A 20,873-nucleotide genomic window follows, 5' to 3' on the forward strand; every position below is an offset into this window, starting at 1 on the left:
AAAATGCATGGGATGCAATTACGCAGGATGAAATAAAAAGACTAATACAGAGTATGCCTGATCGTATGAATGAGGTAATACGCGCACGAGGAGGTCATACCCACTATTAATACACACATGCGTGCGCCCGTACACACACACACACACACACACACACGCCACAAGGAGGGTTTGGAGTCTTTAAATACTGTGGAGCTGACGAACCACGGGGTCCTTATCCTTGTGGTATACAAACGAGCACACACACACACACACACACACACACACACACACACGCCACAAGGAGGGTTTGGAGTCTTTAAATACTGTGGAGCTGACGAACCACGGGGTCCTTATCCTTGTGGTATACAAACGAGCACACACACACACACACACACACACACGCCACAAGGAGGGTTTGGAGTCTTTAAATACTGTGGAGCTGACGAACCACGGGGTCCTTATCCTTGTGGTATACAAATGAGCACACACACACACACACACACACACACACACACACACACACACACACGCCACAAGGAGGGTTTGGAGTCTTTAAATACTGTGGAGCTGACGAACCACGGGGTCCTTATCCTTGTGGTATACAAACGAGCACACACACACACACACACCTAAATTAAATTGAAATTATGTGCAACCATTTTTTTTCAAAATAGCGGATAAATGAAAGCATACAAAACCGATAAATAAAGGTTCCCGCTTTGCTCCAGTGCGTGGCGTGAATCAGGTATCGCAGCTCAATGGGACGAAATGCATGTGAAAGTGTGGAGTATCACCTTTACAATGCTTTTTTACCGAGCTCGATACGATAATTATTCGCTGAGCTGCAAATTGAAGAAGAAAAAAGAGAGTTTTTAATTAAATTCGGAATAACTCAGCGAAAAATCATCGTATCGAGCTCGGTAAAAAAACATTTTAAAGATAACACTCCACACTTTCACGAGCATTTGGTCTCATTGGGCTGCGTTACCTGATTTACGCCGTGCACCGTCCCAAACTCGATCCTTTAATAATCAATTTTACATCCTTTCACTTCCTTATCCGCCATTTTGAAAACAATGGCTGAGCATAATTGCCACTTAAATATTCTTAAAGTGGACATTACAGCCTTCATTTTGTTTTTTTAAACATATTTTTATCATCATTATTTACCAAGTTATGATCATTTAAAGTTTGATGAAATTTTCTCAAATTTTAGGTGTACCGCTTTTTTTGCGGGTGAGTGTATATATTTATAAGGCTTAAATAATATAAAATAATTGATATTATTAATTGTAAGATAAAAATAAAAATAGTAAAACATAATAGAATATACATACATATATATATATATATATATATATATATATATATATATATATATATATATACACGGTGAGTCATTTTAATCTATAATACCAATTATCTCGTTGGCAAAGCATGACAGAGAAAAAATTTTCCCACAAAAGTTGTTTGCTTCTTTGGGGGCCATAACATGGTACCATTGGTTTGACCTTGAAGAGTCATTTGAAGGTCACGAGAAGGTCACTTCAATTTTTTTAAATGGAACACCCTATATATTTTTGCACATTCTTATAGCTTATCTCGATAGCTTTCCAAAACACTATAATTAAGTACCTTTTCGTTAAGTACTTTTTGAGTTATGAGGCTTGAAATAATTTCTTAATTTATATAAATCGTAAAATATCTTGTAAAATATTCTATTATATTTATCGATTATCATACCTTAATACTTTTATGTACAAAATAATGAGAGGAATCAATTGGTGTAAAGAAAACACATAGTTGTTTTTAAGAAAAAATATGGAATTGTTAATTGCAAATTCCATATTTTTTCTTCAAATTCCATATTTTTTCGGGTACAGAAGGCAGGCAGGAGCGGCGCGGCGTGCCGCGAGCGCGGGCGCAGCTGACCGCCCGACGGGTGATTATCACCGCATGAGTCGCTAACTATTTTATCTTATAACATAAAATTATGCTTTAAATAAAATTTTGGTAAAGAAGAAAATGTCTTAGAATTACGTCAGAAATACGTGTTCCTTAAAATAACGTTATTTTAATAATGAAAAGTTCCGGATCGCCGGCCGTCCGACGTTGCAATCAGCTGATTGCTACACGCGATGTGTGTATGGCGGAGTGTGTGCGTAAGAGAGAGAGAGAGAAAGAGAGAGAGAGGGAGGGTAGGAGGGACAGACATTCATACACACGCACGCACTTTTTTTCTCGCTCTCTTTCTCTCTTTTACGCAACACTCATACACTCTCTCATTCAGTCTCTCACTCACACTCTCTCGGTCACTCACTCACTCACTCACCTGCTTACTCACTTGCTCACTCACCTTGTAGCAGCGTAGCGAATCTTCATGCTATGTATTGTTGTTATCTGCTGCACGGTTATGATTGCTAGAGATGCGCGACACATCGAAATTTTTTCGATTATTAGTCTCACACTCGATTGACACAATACAGATTACACGATAACGAGTTTACTGTTTATTCACTCACTATTGATTTATCGATACCAAAAATTACTTTCAAAGAAACGCGAATGCAAACAGCACATGACTCGACGCGAAGCGACGGACCGCGGAGACTGCGCGACCACAAGAGTTATGTTGCCAGAAACGCGACACGCGACATCTAACAAACGACTTGCGCGTGGCGCGTGATTGACGCGAGATAAGACGAACGATCGGCTAAGAATTAAAATTACATTATTCTTGCGATTGACTTAAATCTTCGCATCGTGAATGCAATAATTTCGAAAACGTAATAACGTACAACACATGCTTTTTAAAATAATAATTATTTATTATAATTAGAAATAGTTATTATTTATAATAAATAATTAATTTTTTAAGTATGTCATTATACGTGTCATGTTTTCTACCGCATTCGCAATGCGAAGGTTTTAGCCGATCGTTCGTCTTATCTCGCGTCAATCACGCGCCACGCGCAAGTCGTTTGTTAGATGTCGCGTGTCGTGTTTTTGGCAACATAACTCTTGTGGTCGCGCAGTCTCCGCGGTCCGTCGCTTCGCATCGAGTCATGTGCTGTTTGCATTCGCGTTTCTGTGAAAGTAATTTTTAGTATCGATAAATCAATAGTGAGTGAATAAACAGTAAACTCGTTATCGTGTAATCTGTATTGTGTCAATCGAGTGTGAGACTAATAATCGAAAAAATTTCGATGTGTCGCGCATCTCTAGCAATCATAACCGTGCAGCAGATAACAACAATACATAGCATGAAGATTCGCTACGCTGCTACAAGGTGAGTGAGCAAGTGAGTAAGCAGGTGAGTGAGTGAGTGAGTGACCGAGAGAGTGTGAGTGAGAGACTGAATGAGAGAGTGTATGAGTGTTGCGTAAAAGAGAGAAAGAGAGCGAGAAAAAAAGTGCGTGCGTGTGTATGAATGTCTGTCCCTCCTACCCTCCCTCTCTCTCTCTTTCTCTCTCTCTCTTACGCACACACTCCGCCATACACACATCGCGTGTAGCAATCAGCTGATTGCAACGTCGGACGGCCGGCGATCCGGAACTTTTCATTATTAAAATAACGTTATTTTAAGGAACACGTATTTCTGACGTAATTCTAAGACATTTTCTTCTTTACCAAAATTTTATTTAAAGCATAATTTTATGTTATAAGATAAAATAGTTAGCGACTCATGCGGTGATAATCACCCGTCGGGCGGTCAGCTGCGCCCGCGCTCGCGGCACGCCGCTCCGCTCCTGCCTGCCTTCTGTACCCGACGCGTGATTTACTAACTATTTTTGCTCATAATTCAAAAACTACGCTTCAAATCAAATTTTGGTAAAGGAAAAATTGTCTTAGAATGGTGTCAGGAATACGTCATTTTAAAGACATAACGTTTTTCAGGATCGCCCTGTATATAATGTATAAAAAATATATAAAATTTTATATTAAAATTTTATAAAAAATTTTATAAAAATAAGAATATATGAAAAATTTATAAAATTTTAAGTTAAGAAATTGTTAAAGAGGCAAAAGAAAACATTAATAAATACATACAGAGTGGATAAAAAGTCTCAAAGAGCATTTATTTCTTAATACTTCAAAATTATAATTCAAGAATAATTTTGTGTGTGTGAGCATATATATTAATTAACTCACATTTATTCAGAATATTTTCATCATTTTTTATATAAATTCGCATTTGCATAAGTGTAATTTCGAAATTCGAAGCTTCGAAGCTTCGAAAACACCTCAAACTTCGAAGCTTCGAAGTTAACTTCGAAGCTTCGAATTCTTTCGATTCTTCGAATCTTCGAAGTTGTCAAAAGTAATAGCCCTAGTTGATGTTGCACTTCGTTCACACTTCGCGATTTTTTCGATCAGTTAATTTAACCCGAGAAGAGAAAATTTCCTCGTAGTCAGACGCACAGATTTTTCTTTTAATACTGCGGAGAAAGCTAAGTGTTGTCGGAAAATTTGAATACGAAAAACTTTGTCTCGCGTCTTGCGCTGGAGTTTTTAAAGTTATTGCTCCTCCTCTTTTCTGGATAGTGGGAATCCCTTTTGGGCGAATGAGATAATTTCAGTTACTCCCTTCTTAAGGGCAAGGAGGCTGATTTTGGAGGGGGAGGCGTTTCTAAGATTTTAATTGGCTGGCCCTTTTGGTTCAAGATTTGGCTCTATCCAGCAGAGAGTGGGAGCTTAGTGGACAGATTTATGACTCGCGAGAGTCTTTTCGCGTTTCGGCTTAAGGGTGGCCAGGCGAATTGTTTAGTTTCCCTTTTTTTTGATAACCCGCCTAGGATACTGCAGGCCTGAAGAGTTTTCTGATTTCATAGCTCCACGTGTGGAGCGCTATAAAATTTTTATTGCGGCTCTGGTTCCGATTTTTGTTTAGAATCTCTAAATTCCAACGACTGGCCATCCTTAGCTCTAACATTTTTTGTTTATTTATTGCTTCAAGTCTCCCGGTCTCAGATATCCGCTGCAAGGATTAGATATACATATGTTTATCGTTGGCGCGATTCTTAAGAAGGATCGCTTTGTTTCTAGAGTTCCAATGGTTCTAACGGATGTCCCAACTGTAAACATATGCGAGTTCGATTTTATTACAGCTCTTTATTTTAGTGGAATTTATTATTTATAACGACAGGCTATCCGTGTAGTCTAGGCGTATTTATTATTTTTCATTTCCTTGGTTCAGATATCGCCGAGAGTTACCCGCACACGTGGTTATCGTATAGTTTTTGTATAGTTTCGAAGAAAGAAAAGAATCACGACGTCCATTGGACGTAACAATGGTAATTATTTACTTATACAGATCATCTCCCGATTTCAATAATTCTCACATATGTTATCAAGATCATCACTCTGAGTAATGTTGTGAAGGTTTTAGTCGGCGGTCATTGTTTATTATTAAAGTTATACACAAAAATGTCTAATGAATAATATGTAATTTTATGATACCGTATACAAACTATGTTGTCGTTTGACGTTGTTTATATTGAAATCAGATAGTGGAACAATAATAGGCTTCTATGTTTTTGATATTTCTTATGACTGAAAATATTTAAGAAAAGGTGAGTTAGTACAAGACAGATTGTTGTACAGTTAACATGAAGTTCTACGAGTTTCTCGCTTTAACAACAAAATTTGATGAGTTATTAAACTATTTATGCGCGAAAAATGTTACATTTGTAACTTTTTATGCAAAGTGAAGTGTATCCCGCATCACAAATACGCAAAATTTACTCTGAATGGAGATCAAGATTAAGTGAACTTTGCTTCATCTTAGGAAGTATATGCGTAGGTACAGTATGTTCCGCCCCCCTGCGGCGGGCCCAACTTTCAGAAGATATAACCTAACCCAACCTGTGTTTGTGATGCGGGATACACTTCACTTTGCATAGAAAGTTACAAATCTATGTGAAGTTATGCAACAATTAACTTTTCTTTCGATAAATGTATTAATGAACTTATGAAACTTCTTTTGTTTATATCTTTTTAATAAACAATGACCGCCGACTAAAACCTTCACAACATTACTCGGAGTGATGATCTTGATAACATATGTGAAACTCGCTTCGCGTGGAAAAGCATATGCGTGGACACAGTGGGTTCCCCTGCGGGGGGCTCCACTATCAAAAAACTAGACACATAGGTTCGGGTTGCACCTCGCTTCGCGTGGAAAGTTGCAAACCCATGTGGGACCTTACTTCGCGTGGAAAAATGTATACGTGGACACAGTGGGTCCTGCCTCCCTTATTTAAATGTTTTTAGCAAAAATCGGTAAAAATCCGTTTAAGGACATTCATTTGACATTATTTATAGTGTTTCTACAAAAATTCATTGCAATCGAGCGTGGGTCGTTTTCGGAAGTTCAGTCTTTATTATTGCGTATTTTTACGAGTATTTTACGTATTTCGTATTTTTGTGTGTGGACAACTGTGCAGTGCTTTTCTTTTGATACTTGTTGAAAATGGAGAGAAAAGAAGAAGAAAAAACGAAGCAAAAATATGACAGAGGCAGAGAAAGCTAGATTTGTGAAGCTAATGAAAAGTTATATTGGTATTATTGAATCTAGAAGACATGATGTTATAGCATTAGAATCTAAAATAAAGCTTGGCGAAAGATTCATTTTGAGTATAATGCTGAAGCACAGCAGGGGTCTGAGAATCAGTTGCGAATTTTGTGGAAAGATTTAAAAGCAAAGAAAGATTTAAAAACATAGAAGGCGAAATCTAAACAGAACAGAATGAAGTTCAAAACTGGAGGCGGATTAACGCCAGATCGCATAGATTGCTTAAGTGAGATGGTTATTGATATTATAGAATTAAGGGAGTGACAGATGATGATGATAATGAAGATTTTGATGATAACATTTTGGATGAAAAGAATGATATTGAAACTCAAGCTAACTCTGGAGAAAAGGCACAAAAAATGTTGTCATCTTTCATGAGAATCGTAGACTTAAGACCAACGTAGAAGAACAACATTCCCCTCCAAAAAATGTACCAAGTAAATTTGTTTTTTTTAATTGTACTATTTTATTTTGTTTTTTTAAATTTATTTTTATTTATTTTTAAAGTAACGTAAATTAATTTACAATAAGTAAAGATAGTATGTCTGAATATCCTTAAAGATTAGAAAAATAAAAAAATAAATAATTAAATTGAAATTGATAAGAATTTAATAAAATACAATTGAAAATTCACACTATTTTTGGAGATTAGAGAAATTAGAAATTATATATTGGAAATATTTATTACCTATAAAAAAAACCTTACAAAGGTAAAAAAAATACGCCAAGTACATAAAAAATATTCTACCTTGTATGCATCTTTAATAAAAAAATTCTTTAAAAACAACTTTTTACAGTAATTTTCCCTCAAAAAATCATTTTCCTAAAAAACAAAACCTCAACAAATAATTTTCATAAAAAAATATTAAAAAATAAAATATCAAAACTAAATATGAAATTAATAATTACCATTAGCCAAGTACTTAAGAGCAATTTGTAAATTTGATATAATATTTGCCGTGAAATATCAATTTTATACAGTAGAAATATTATACATAAGTTCTCCCTAAGAAATTAAAACGCATTTTATATTTATTCAGAGAAAATTGATTTTTAAAATATTTAATGAGAATTAGGATTCTTTTAATTCTCAAAACACTTTTTATATCATGTATATAATTTAAAAAAAAAAGTTTTACGTAAGTTTTAAATCACACAGTCTTTAAATCGAAGTAAATTATGAAAACTTGGCGTGCCCGGATCGTAATCAAATACAGATTAAATATTTAATTACATAATGTCTAATATTTTACATTTTATTGGAGATATATTTGTTTATAATGTAAACAATCCGGGCACGCCAAGTTTTCATAACTTACTTCGATTTAAAGACTGTGCGATTTAAAACTTGCGTAAAACTTTTTTTTTAAATTATAAACATTATATAAAAAGTGTTTTGAAAATTAAAAGAATCCTAATTCTCATTAAATATTTTAAAAATCAATTTTCTCTGAATAAATATAAAATGCGTTTTAATTTCTTAGGGAGAACTTATGCATAATATTTCTAATGTATAAAATTGATATTTCACGGCAAATATTATATCAAATTTACAAATTGCTCTTAAGTACTTGGCTAATAATAATTATTGATTTCATATTTAGTTTTGATATTTTATTTTTTAATATTTTTTTATGAAAATTATTTGTTGAGGTTTTGTTTTTCAGGAAAATGATTTTTTGAGGGAAAATTACTGTAAAAAATTATTTTTAAGGAATTTTTTATTAAAGCATACAAGGTAGAATATTTTTATGTACTTGGCGTATTTTTTTTACCTTTGTAAGGTTTTTTTTAGAGGGATATATATATACATATGTGTGTGTGTGTATGTAGAAATTCACATATTTGACTGCGCAACCATAATTATAGTTACATAGATATTTATTACATTTGCCTGCGTAAACACAAATATAGTTACGCAAAAATATTCCCTACATGTATAATTATATATATAAATTATATATATATATATATATATATATATATATATATATACAGGGCGATCCTGAAAAACGATCCGTCTATAAAATGACATATTCCTGACACCATTCTAAGACAATTTTTCCTTTACCAAAATTTGATTTGAAGCGTAGTTTTTGAATTATGAGCAAAAATAGTTAGTAAATCACGCGTCGAGTACAGAAGGCAGGCAGGAGCGGCGCGGCGTGCCGCGAGCGCGGGCGCAGCTGACCGCCCGACGGGTGATTATCACCGCATGAGTCGCTAACTATTTTATCTTATAACATAAAATTATGCTTTAAATAAAATTTTGGTAAAGAAGAAAATGTCTTAGAATTACGTCAGAAATACGTGTTGCTTAAAATAACGTTATTTTAATAATGAAAAGTTGTTCCGGATCGCCAGCCGTCCGACGTTGCAATCAGCTGATTGCTACACGCGATGTGTGTATGGCGGAGTGTGTGCGTAAGAGAGAGAGAGAAAGAGAGAGAAAGAGGGAGAGAGGGAGGGTAGGAGGGACAGACATTCATACACACGCACGCACTTTTTTTCTCGCTCTCTTTCTCTCTTTTACGCAACACTCATACACTCTCTCATTCAGTCTCACTCACACTCTCTCGGTCACTCACTCACTCACTCACCTGCTTACTCACTTGCTCATTCACCTTGTAGCAGCGTAGCGAATCTTCATGCTATGTATTGTTGTATCTGCTGCACGGTTATGATTGCTAGAGATGCGCGACACATTGAAATTTTTTCGATTATTAGTCTCACACTCGATTGACACAATACAGATTACGCGATAACGAGTTTACTGTTTATTCACTCACTATTGATTTATCGATACCAAAAATTACTTTCAAAGAAACGCGAATGCAAACAGCACATGACTCGACGCGAAGCGACGGACCGCGGAGACTGCGCGACCACAAGAGTTATGTTGCCAGAAACGCGACACGCGACATCTAACAAACGACTTGCGCGTGGCGCGTGATTGACGCGAGATAAGACGAACGATCGGCTAAAACCTTCGCATTGCGAATGCGGTAGAAAACATGAAACGTATAATGACATACTTACAAAATTAATTATTTATTATAAATAATAACTATTAATAATTTCAAATTATAATAAATAATTATTATTTTAAAAAGCATGTGTTATACGTTATTACGTTTTCGAAATTATTGCATTCACGATGCGAAGATTTAAGTCAATCGCAAGAATAATGTAATTAAAATTACATTTGGAAAAATTTATTTTTATTCTGCTCACAATGAAATGTTCCAACGTGAAAATGTATTGGTCGCTCTGAAAAGAGCGGATTGACTAAAAAAAATTTTAAAGCAGATGCTCAAAATGCCCGCCATCCATCCTAATGCAAGCTCTCATGCGTTTTAATAAGTTTCTTTCGACGTTTTCCATTATTTCTTCGTCAATATTCCAAATAGCGAATCGTAATCTTGTCTCCAGATCTTCAATATCTTCGGGAAGCGTTTTATAAATTACTTCCTTGCAGTATCCCCATAAGAAAAAATCTAGAGGATTGAGATCCGGAGATCTTGCGGGCCAACGTATCGGGCCGTACCGACCCATCCAGCGTCCGGGAAAATTCTCGTTTAAGTAATTCGTAACGATCCTGGCGTTGTGTGGCCCAGCACCGTCTTGTTGGAAGATAATATCGTTTCTTTCAAATAATGGCACATCTTCTAAGAAATGTGGTAGATTTTCTGTTAATAAATCGACGTAGATTCTTCCAGTTAAAATATCTGGAAGAATAACTGGACCAAGTATTTCAGTGCCCATTATTCCAGCCCATACATTAATCTTCCAACGAGTTTGAAAATTTCGAAATCGCGTGACTCTGGGATTTTCTTCGCTCCAAAAGTGCATATTATGCACATTAAAAATTCCTTCTTGTGTGAATAGCGATTCATCGCTGAATATCACACGAGAGGAATATCTGGGATCTCGATCGACGTTTCGCAGAAAATTTTCGCAAAACGTTCGTCTTGCAGGGTAATCTGCTGGTCGTAAATGCTGCACGCGTGTATAATGAAACGCGTGCAACTTTTCTTCTTTTAATATTCTTTGTACGGTTGTATAGGATAAATCGTGTTCTCGAGCAACTACCCGAATACTTGTTTCGGGATTATCCTCAAAAGTACGTATAACTCTCTCCGTGTTCCGTACATTTCTAACATCGCGATTTCTCCCAGCGTCGTGTTTGTTCGGCAGGACACTGCCAGTATCATACAGTCTTTGAGCTGCTCTAAGTATGACGCGACCCGATGGATGTCTTCGGTTTGGATATAATTCGGCGTATCTTCTTGCAGCAGGGTTTTGCTGCCCGTGACACTCGCCAAGTGCCATCAGCATGTCATAATATTCTTGACTTGTGTACGCTGCCATATCTTCTTCGCGCTTATTGATAATCGCTGATAATCGCAGGCTTATTGATTGCATCATCGATCGTGCGTCTAATTTATACGATCTTCGCTGGGGGTCTATGCCCCTCCTCGCCTCCCGCGACCAATCGCGAATGTAGCGGACGCTAATTAGTGATTGGTCGCGGGAGGCGAGGAGGGGCATAGACCCCCAGCGAAGATCGTATAAATTAGACGCACGATCGATGATGCAATCAATAAGCCTGCGATTATCAAGACGAACGTTTTGCGAAAATTTTCTGCGAAACGTCGATCGAGATCCCAGATATTCCTCTCGTGTGATATTCAGCGATGAATCGCTATTCACACAAGAAGGAATTTTTAATGTGCATAATATGCACTTTTGGAGCGAAGAAAATCCCAGAGTCACGCGATTTCGAAATTTTCAAACTCGTTGGAAGATTAATGTATGGGCTGGAATAATGGGCACTGAAATACTTGGTCCAGTTATTCTTCCAGATATTTTAACTGGAAGAATCTACGTCGATTTATTAACAGAAAATCTACCACATTTCTTAGAAGATGTGCCATTATTTGAAAGAAACGATATTATCTTCCAACAAGACGGTGCTGGGCCACACAACGCCAGGATCGTTACGAATTACTTAAACGAGAATTTTCCCGGACGCTGGATGGGTCGGTACGGCCCGATACGTTGGCCCGCAAGATCTCCGGATCTCAATCCTCTAGATTTTTTCTTATGGGGATACTGCAAGGAAGTAATTTATAAAACGCTTCCCGAAGATATTGAAGATCTGGAGACAAGATTACGATTCGCTATTTGGAATATTGACGAAGAAATAATGGAAAACGTCGAAAGAAACTTATTAAAACGCATGAGAGCTTGCATTAGGATGGATGGCGGGCATTTTGAGCATCTGCTTTAAAATTTTTTTTAGTCAATCCGCTCTTTTCAGAGCGACCAATACATTTTCACGTTGGAACATTTCATTGTGAGCAGAATAAAAATAAATTTTTCCAAATGTAATTTTAATTACATTATTCTTGCGATTGACTTAAATCTTCGCATCGTGAATGCAATAATTTCGAAAACGTAATAACGTATAACACATGCTTTTTAAAATAATAATTATTTATTATAATTTGAAATTATTAATAGTTATTATTTATAATAAATAATTAATTTTGTAAGTATGTCATTATACGTTTCATGTTTTCTACCGCATTCGCAATGCGAAGGTTTTAGCCGATCGTTCGTCTTATCTCGCGTCAATCACGCGCCACGCGCAAGTCGTTTGTTAGATGTCGCGTGTCGCGTTTCTGGCAACATAACTCTTGTGGTCGCGCAGTCTCCGCGGTCCGTCGCTTCGCGTCGAGTCATGTGCTGTTTGCATTCGCGTTTCTTTGAAAGTAATTTTTGGTATCGATAAATCAATAGTGAGTGAATAAACAGTAAACTCGTTATCGCGTAATCTGTATTGTGTCAATCGAGTGTGAGACTAATAATCGAAAAAATTTCAATGTGTCGCGCATCTCTAGCAATCATAACCGTGCAGCAGATACAACAATACATAGCATGAAGATTCGCTACGCTGCTACAAGGTGAATGAGCAAGTGAGTAAGCAGGTGAGTGAGTGAGTGAGTGACCGAGAGAGTGTGAGTGAGACTGAATGAGAGAGTGTATGAGTGTTGCGTAAAAGAGAGAAAGAGAGCGAGAAAAAAAGTGCGTGCGTGTGTATGAATGTCTGTCCCTCCTACCCTCCCTCTCTCCCTCTTTCTCTCTCTTTCTCTCTCTCTCTTACGCACACACTCCGCCATACACACATCGCGTGTAGCAATCAGCTGATTGCAACGTCGGACGGCTGGCGATCCGGAACAACTTTTCATTATTAAAATAACGTTATTTTAAGCAACACGTATTTCTGACGTAATTCTAAGACATTTTCTTCTTTACCAAAATTTTATTTAAAGCATAATTTTATGTTATAAGATAAAATAGTTAGCGACTCATGCGGTGATAATCACCCGTCGGGCGGTCAGCTGCGCCCGCGCTCGCGGCACGCCGCGCCGCTCCTGCCTGCCTTCTGTACTCGACGCGTGATTTACTAACTATTTTTGCTCATAATTCAAAAACTACGCTTCAAATCAAATTTTGGTAAAGGAAAAATTGTCTTAGAATGGTGTCAGGAATATGTCATTTTATAGACGGATCGTTTTTCAGGATCGCCCTGTATATACAGGGTGTCCTAGACCACCCGTACACCCCTATTCTTTCAAAAACTAAGCATTTTAGAGAAAAATGTTTCAGACAAAAGTTGTTTGATTTCGAGGGGGCCATAAGATGGTATCATTGGTTTGACCTTGAAGAGTCATTTGAAGGTTACGTGAAAGTCACTTCAATTTTTTTAAATGGAATACCCTATATATTTTTGCACATTCTTGTAGCTCATCTCGAGAGCTTTCCAAAACACTATAATTAAGTTAGTTTTTATTAAGTACTTTCCGAGTTATGAGGCTTGAAATAATTTCTTAATTTTACGTAAATCATAAAATATCTTGTAAAAAATTCATTTTTCGATTATCTTACCTTAATACTTTTATGTACAAAATAATAAGAGGAATCAATTGGTGTAAAAGAAACACAATTATTTTTAAGAAAAAAATATGTAATTGTTAATTACAAATTACATATTTTTTCTTCGAAACAACTATGTGTTTTCTTTACACCAATTAATTCCTCTCATTATTTTGTACATAAAAGTATTAAGGTAAGATAATCGAAAAATGAATATTTTACAAGATATTTTATGATTTACGTAAAATTAAGAAATTATTTCAAGCCTCATAACTCGGAAAGTACTTAATGAAAACTAACTTAATTATAGTGTTTTGGAAAGCTCTCGAGATGAGCTACAAGAATGTGCAAAAATATATAGGGTATTCCATTTAAAAAAATTGAAGTGACCTTCACGTAACCTTCAAATGACTCTTCAAGGTCAAACCAATGATACCATCTTATGGCCCCCTCGAAATCAAACAACTTTTGTCTGAAACATTTTTCTCTAAAATGCTTAGTTTTTGAAAGAATAGAGGTGTACGGGTGGTCTAGGACACCCTGTGTATATATATATATATATATATATATATATATATATAGAGCGAGTACAAGAGGTAGACAGGGACGGCGCAACTCACCGTCCGATACAGGCGATCATGTGGGGCGCTCGACGCGATCAGCTGATTGCTGCACACGATGAGTGTAACAATCAGTGTGTGTGTGTGTGTGTGTGTGTGTGTGTGTAGTGTATTTATGCACGCGTATCCACACATGCACCGTACTCTCTCTCTTTCTCTCTCACTCTCTCTCCCTCTTTCTCTCTCACTCACTCACTCACTCACTCACTCACTTATTCTTACCTTAATAATGAGATTCTTCATACTGCTGATAAATAGCAGTGCCCAATGTGTTACACGATAATAATCGTCGTCGACGAGACGTCGTTTCTTCAACACGCAGTCTGACATCGTCAAATAAGCGAAGTTTTTTCTTTCATCACTTTCGACACTTTTACAAATTTACTCGCGCACTTAATCACTCACGATTGATAAAAGGAGGAATTTACCAACGGTTACGGTACGAATTTAATAAACGGTTAACGCATTTAATTATTAATTACACACTCGATTAAAGAAACGCGTTAACAGAACGCGATACTCGATGCAAAGCGCGCGACGCGACGACCGACGACAAGCAGATTAGTACTAGCACCTCTAGCGCTGCCAAACATAAACGTGTAGCATTACGCGCTAGTACTAACCTGACCTGCTTGTCGTCGGTCGTCGCGTCGCGCGCTTTGCATCGAGTATCGCGTTCTGTTAACGCGTTTCTTTAATCGAGTGTGTAATTAATAATTAAATGCGTTAACCGTTTATAAAATTCATACCGTAACCGTTGGTAAATTCCTCCTTTTATCAATCGTGAGTGATTAAGTGCGCGAGTAAATTTGTAAGTGTCGAAAGTGATGAAAGAAAAAACTTCGCTTATTTGACGATGTGTCAGACTGCGTGTTGAAGAAACGACGTCTCGTCGACCACGATTATTATCGTGCAACACACTGGGCACTGCTATTTATCAGCAGTATGAAGAATCTCATTATTAAGGTAAGAATAAGTGAGTGAGTGAGTGAGTGAGAGAGAAAGAGGGAGAGAGAGAGAGAGAGAGAGAAAGAGAGAGAGTACGGTGCATGTGTGGATACGCGTGCATAAATACACTACACACACACACACACACACACACACACACACACACTGATTGTTACACTCATCGTGTGCAGCAATCAGCTGATCGCGTCGAGCGCCCCACATGATCGCCTGTATCGGACGGTGAGTTGCGCCGTCCCTGTCTACCTCTTGTACTCGTTCCGTAATTCGCAAACTATTTTATTTAATAATTTAAAAACTAAGCCTCGTAGACAATTTTGGTAAAGGGAAAATCGTCTTAGAATAGACTCGACAATTTATTTTTTTAAAGACAAACGTTTGTTCTGGATCACCCTGTATAATAAATGTACTTGGCGTCGCGACGCTACCGCGTCGCTTGATAATAACCTTTAATATGTCACTTCTCTTCCTTGTTCCGCACTATAATTTTATTTATTTACTTATTTATTTATTATTATTATTTTTATTTTTATCATTTTCATTTATTTATTATTAATCTGTGTTTAAGCATTGTACATATCGAAGCAACAATCGTATACGCAGCGGTGTGAACACCGCTTGAGGGACAAACTCGCTTTGCGTGTGTGCGTGCGAGCTATGTACGTGAGTCTGAACCTGAAAAAGGAAGAGAAAGAACGAAAAATGTCACAATTCTGATATTCGATCATCATTTCTCAGGATTGACTGCACCGATTTTATTCAAACAGGTCGCAAGTAGTTAGCACTAGGAGAGTTCTAACGCAGGGATCTCAGGGGGGTGAGGGGCGAGGGGATCTCAGCGGCGCGGGGGAATGACGTCACGCAGGATGGAGGGGGGATGACGTCACGCGGGACGGAGGGAATTTTGATGGCGCGGGGGCTGCGGGGCGGGGGACGCACGTATAAACAAAAATGGCGGTATTCCTATGAAGAAGATTTTGGGTCTCTCTCTATTCCTCCCTCTCTCTCGCTCTCTCTTTATCCCTTTATATTTCTATCCCTCTCTCTCTCCCTCTCCATCCCTCTATCTATCTCTTTATCCCTTTTATCTCTCTTTCTCTCTGTATTATCGCAAGTATACAATATTAGTCATAAACTTATATTTTGAGATATTTCGGGGTCCGACGTTTTCGAGCAATCTGTGAATCATAGCGAGATAACAACACATTTTTGAGATATTATACAATATTACCAGTTAACAAACAATATAAATAGAAGTATTCTTTGAAGGATTGGGTGGATGGAAATGCGTGCGAAGAAATTACGTCATGATTTTGTTACAATTAAAAATATATATATAATTTATTTAAATGTGTGTGTTTAATAAAAAGTATACAATATAAAAAAATAATAATAATAATATATAAAATAGACCGTCGGGCTATGTTGGGGAAGCCGTTTCTGAAAACAGAAGAAAACATACGCATTTCATTAGTTTAAATTATTTTAATAATTTATTTTAAAATACTTTTGATATATAATAAATTAAGATACTTACAATGTTATCCATCATCTATTTTAATTTGTGCAAATAGGGCACATGTTGCAGGCCAATATTTGATTCAAAGATCTTCTGCACTCTTTGCATGACATATTTTCCAAATGTTCATAATATGTGCATCTATGTTCCCGAACAAAACCAGCTTCTAAGAACAGGAATGATAATCTGTAGAAGCACTCGGTATAATATTTGGACTCATCTTTCACATAGTAGTAAGATATACAACATATCTTCGTGTGATCCAATGCCATTATTTCAGTCAAGTCTAAATTTCGATGTTTAGTGTGTATTAGTTCATCACTACTATCACTCTCATAAACACTGTCTGCTATGGGTTCTATTTCTATTTCCTCGTCTGATTCATAGAGATTATCATCTTCCATCTCTCTCCTCTCTCTCTCCTCTCTCTCTATCTCCATCCTCTCCGCCACAACTGGATCCATCCAATCGTAATCATCATCCGTATCGTCGTCGATGATAATTATGTTTTCTTCAGCCATTGCACAAAACCACCGAAACACAGAAGAGCAACGAAAGAAATGATACTCTAGTGCAGCAGAGTCCTCTTCATTATATTTTTTTTAACATACACAATATAAATAGAAGTATTCTTTGGAGAATTGGGCGGATGGAAGTACGTAGATAACAACACATTTTTTGAAATATTTCGGGGTCCGACGTTTTCGAGCAATCTATGAATCATAGAGAGATAACAACACATTTTCAACCCTAGGTTCAGTTACAAAAGAATTTTTCTTTTGTGCCTCCAACAATCTCTGAATATCCCTCTCTCTTTCTCTCTTTATCCCTTTTATCTCTCTCTGTCATCTCTGTATTATCGCAAGTATACAATATTACCAGTTAACAAACAATATAAATAGAAATATTCTTTGAAGGATTGGGTGGATGGAAATGCGTGCGAAGAAATTACCTCATGATTTTGACTTAAAACTCTTTATTTATATTTTATATATTTTTCTTACGTACTATGGACTAAAAACTAAAGCTGCCAGTTCGCAATCGACGAGTTGATGCTTGTTGAAAGCAGCACTCGCGCCTATTACATTTGATATTTCTTTCGGATTTATTACAGTGGACGCGATATTGGAGAATTGCGTAAACTTGACATCAACTGTTTGGATAATTTTATCCAATCGATCAAAAGTTACATCTATGCAGTGATCGAGATCGAACATACGATGTAACGTCGATTCGACCATCATCAAGCATACGTTTGAAGATTCGAGACTTATGAGTTTGACGTCGTTAATCGTACGAACTCTCACTGTTAGCGGTCCAACGCTTATGAAATTGAAGTCATCTTTAGAGTCGTTCCGAAGGAAATTTTGAATATTACGACGTTGCTCGTAGAGTCCCTTCCACGTTTCGAGAGATAATATCAGTTCCTTTCCTCATGATCTCCTATGGCAATCTCCACGTAACTCGGTGGACCCACGTTGATACTAATGTCGAGGAATTTGAATCCCGTAGCTGTCAATGCGTATCGTCTACCTAGTATACGAACCGCACGACGTTCCAACGAAATGCTACAGAAAAATTAAAATTAAATAATAGTAATACAATTTGTAAAAATATAAAAATAGAAAGAAGTTAAACGAAAAACTTACTCGTCACATTTGTTCTCAAACGATCGAGTTTTATCACGACTCGATACGTAATTATTCACGCGTCTTCCGACGCCGCTACCGCTGCTGCTTCTTTCGACGTAGTACATTTCTCTGGGAGTTATGAAAAGTGAACCACGAGAGCGGTGTTAACGCGACACTGATCGTATAAGAAATAACCGAGTATAGATGACGCTCATCTTCCAAAAGTATAATGTGGTGGAGGGATTAATACTTCTAACGTTTTGAGTTTTAGGAGAAGGGGAGATAACGCTCAGACAAAAAATTCTTAGAAACGCATGGAAAGGTTTAGGGAAGGGAAATAAGAGATAAAACATATTAATGTTTACATATTTTATTTTCTTGCAATTCTTTCAGGCGTTGCGACCACCAGTTAAATATTTTAAATACATTTTGTAATGCACAATTCTTAACATGTTTTCCACATCGCATACTATTGGTAATATCTAATTTATTTAGAGAATCAATATCTTCATAGTCAGCATCCAAAGTTTCAATAATATAGCCGTTTCCCACATCGCCTAGTATATCGGTCAACCATTTTCGCTTTTCAAGTCCTTTAACGTACACGACAGACGATTCTTCTTCTTCTTCTTCGTGTATCGTACCAACGATAGCTGTTGTAATTACACGCTGAGCCATACGGAACGTTTCCGTCTTCCCATTGTAATCCGTGATGATTTCTAATCACCCATGAGACTTGACATCGCTCAGATTTTGTTAGCACGCTCCACGGTACAGGACTTGCGAAAAAATAATGCGAGAGAACATATCCCTTCCTCAGAACCGCAGCGTCCTTCACGACAAAATTTCTCCCGACAATAAATCCTTGCAGATCCACAAACGTTGGTATAGACATGACGAGATCTCTCTCTTTCTCTCTTCGATACGTCAGTCGAGAGGAATGGCAAACTCTAAAATCATCTCGCAGCACTTTGATTTATATCCTCCTCCTCCTCCTCCTCCCCTCTCTTGTGTCGATGTTATCGCTTAGGTGATTTTGCGTACAACGTTGGTCAACGGATTGTACTGGATCACACGATCGTGTATGATGAGACAGTACGCAGTGGTATTCGCCGGTACGTTCTCCTTACATTCGAATTCCAATCTCACATCCACCGTTGCGCTCTTGACCGATTCGTTTTGTCGAGAACAATCGATAATCACGAACGGACCGAGTTGTTGAAACGTATAGACGGAGAGACTCGGCTCGAGATACTCGTATCCGTAATAGTTCTTGCAGAAGCGCGCGTACGTGTCGTACAGAATGGACCATCTGCTTTTATCGAAATCCAGGTTCATATCGTCGTACGGATAACATTCCGAGTTCAGATAGAGTTTCACATTGATCAATTTGCAGTCGTCGAATTGAGATACATTCTTAGACAAGGCATTCTTCCGGCCTGTTTGCAGGGCGAAGACAACGTAGCGTGGTTTCTCCAGCTGAGTCGAGGTCTTAATGGCCCACGAATGCTTCGTTGTAAGCTGCAATAGCGGATACTCGTACAGATCCCACGAGCGAAAACCCATGCTGAGATATCGTCCGCTTTCCAGAGCACGCAGCATCGACAGTTTTTCGATCTCGCTCAACAGCACGTGAGGCATTCGCCATTGTATCTTGAATATGGTCATCACAGGCTCCAGCGTTGAACTTCCAACCAGACAATTATTATCGTTGCGCGATCGTATTAAGATCAATTCGTGACGAGCGTTAATCACCACTCGTTTATAATCCTCGCAAAATCCCAATAACATGTGGAGCGGTACGCAAAAATTGAAATGTCCATGCGAATAGGTCGGCGGCTCCCAGCCGGCGTTTTTCATAATCACAATTCTATCGGATAATACCGTTACATAGTTTTTGAGCGTAGTAGTTATTCCTACGTTTCTATTGCGATCAATCTCAACGCCATCGAGTTCGTATCGAATCTCATCGAACATGAATGCGACGCAATTATGTCCCAGTATCACATCACTTTCTCCTTCAACTGTTGCTGTTTTTTTCCCCGTTAGTTGTCCCTCGATGTATAGGAAACTCTCGTACGGCAGCGTATACAGATCCTGTTGTTGTATGGGTATTCTTATCTCGTCACTGTGTCCGAACGTTGTATTGGCGAACGGGTTATACGTGTGAGTCTCGATCTTGACGATACGATTGTCAAAGATCGGTTCATCACCGATGTTGAGAATGTCGGTCATCGTTCAGCTGTTTCGCACCGCAAATCCCAAAGATTGTAAAAACGCAACGTTCGATGCGCTGAGTTTCTTTTTCTTGGATGATTTGATATTAGCAAACGTCGACGTTGTTGTTGTTGTTGTTGTTGTTGGTGGTGGTGTTGCTGGTCTCGTAAAGATTGCGTTATCTCTCACGTCTTTCGATCCGTTCAATACGAGCATCTCATACGTCGCATACGTACATGCAATCTTACGGTGATCTCTTCTCCTCGAAAATCGAGCAATCGTCCGTTCTGGTCGACAACGCGTAACGTTAAATCCGTAATGCTCCGCGCGATGATCAGCAGGTAAATGATCTGTGCAGGCGTTTCCGATATCTTATATCCCGGTGGTACCCTCGGTGAAAATTCATGTATCGTATGAACGAG

General features: G+C 37.6%; 1 pseudogene; it reads left to right on the top strand.

The window, feature by feature from the left end:
- Positions 1-20,873, top strand: part of LOC145961982 (uncharacterized) — a 357,225-nt pseudogene that overhangs the window by 34,516 nt on the left and 301,836 nt on the right.

Source organism: Camponotus vicinus, unplaced genomic scaffold, assembly GCF_025532165.1.
Source record: "Camponotus vicinus isolate PSW18456_S1 unplaced genomic scaffold, iyCamVici1.0 SCAF_11, whole genome shotgun sequence".
Classification (NCBI taxonomy): Eukaryota; Metazoa; Arthropoda; class Insecta; order Hymenoptera; family Formicidae; genus Camponotus; species Camponotus vicinus.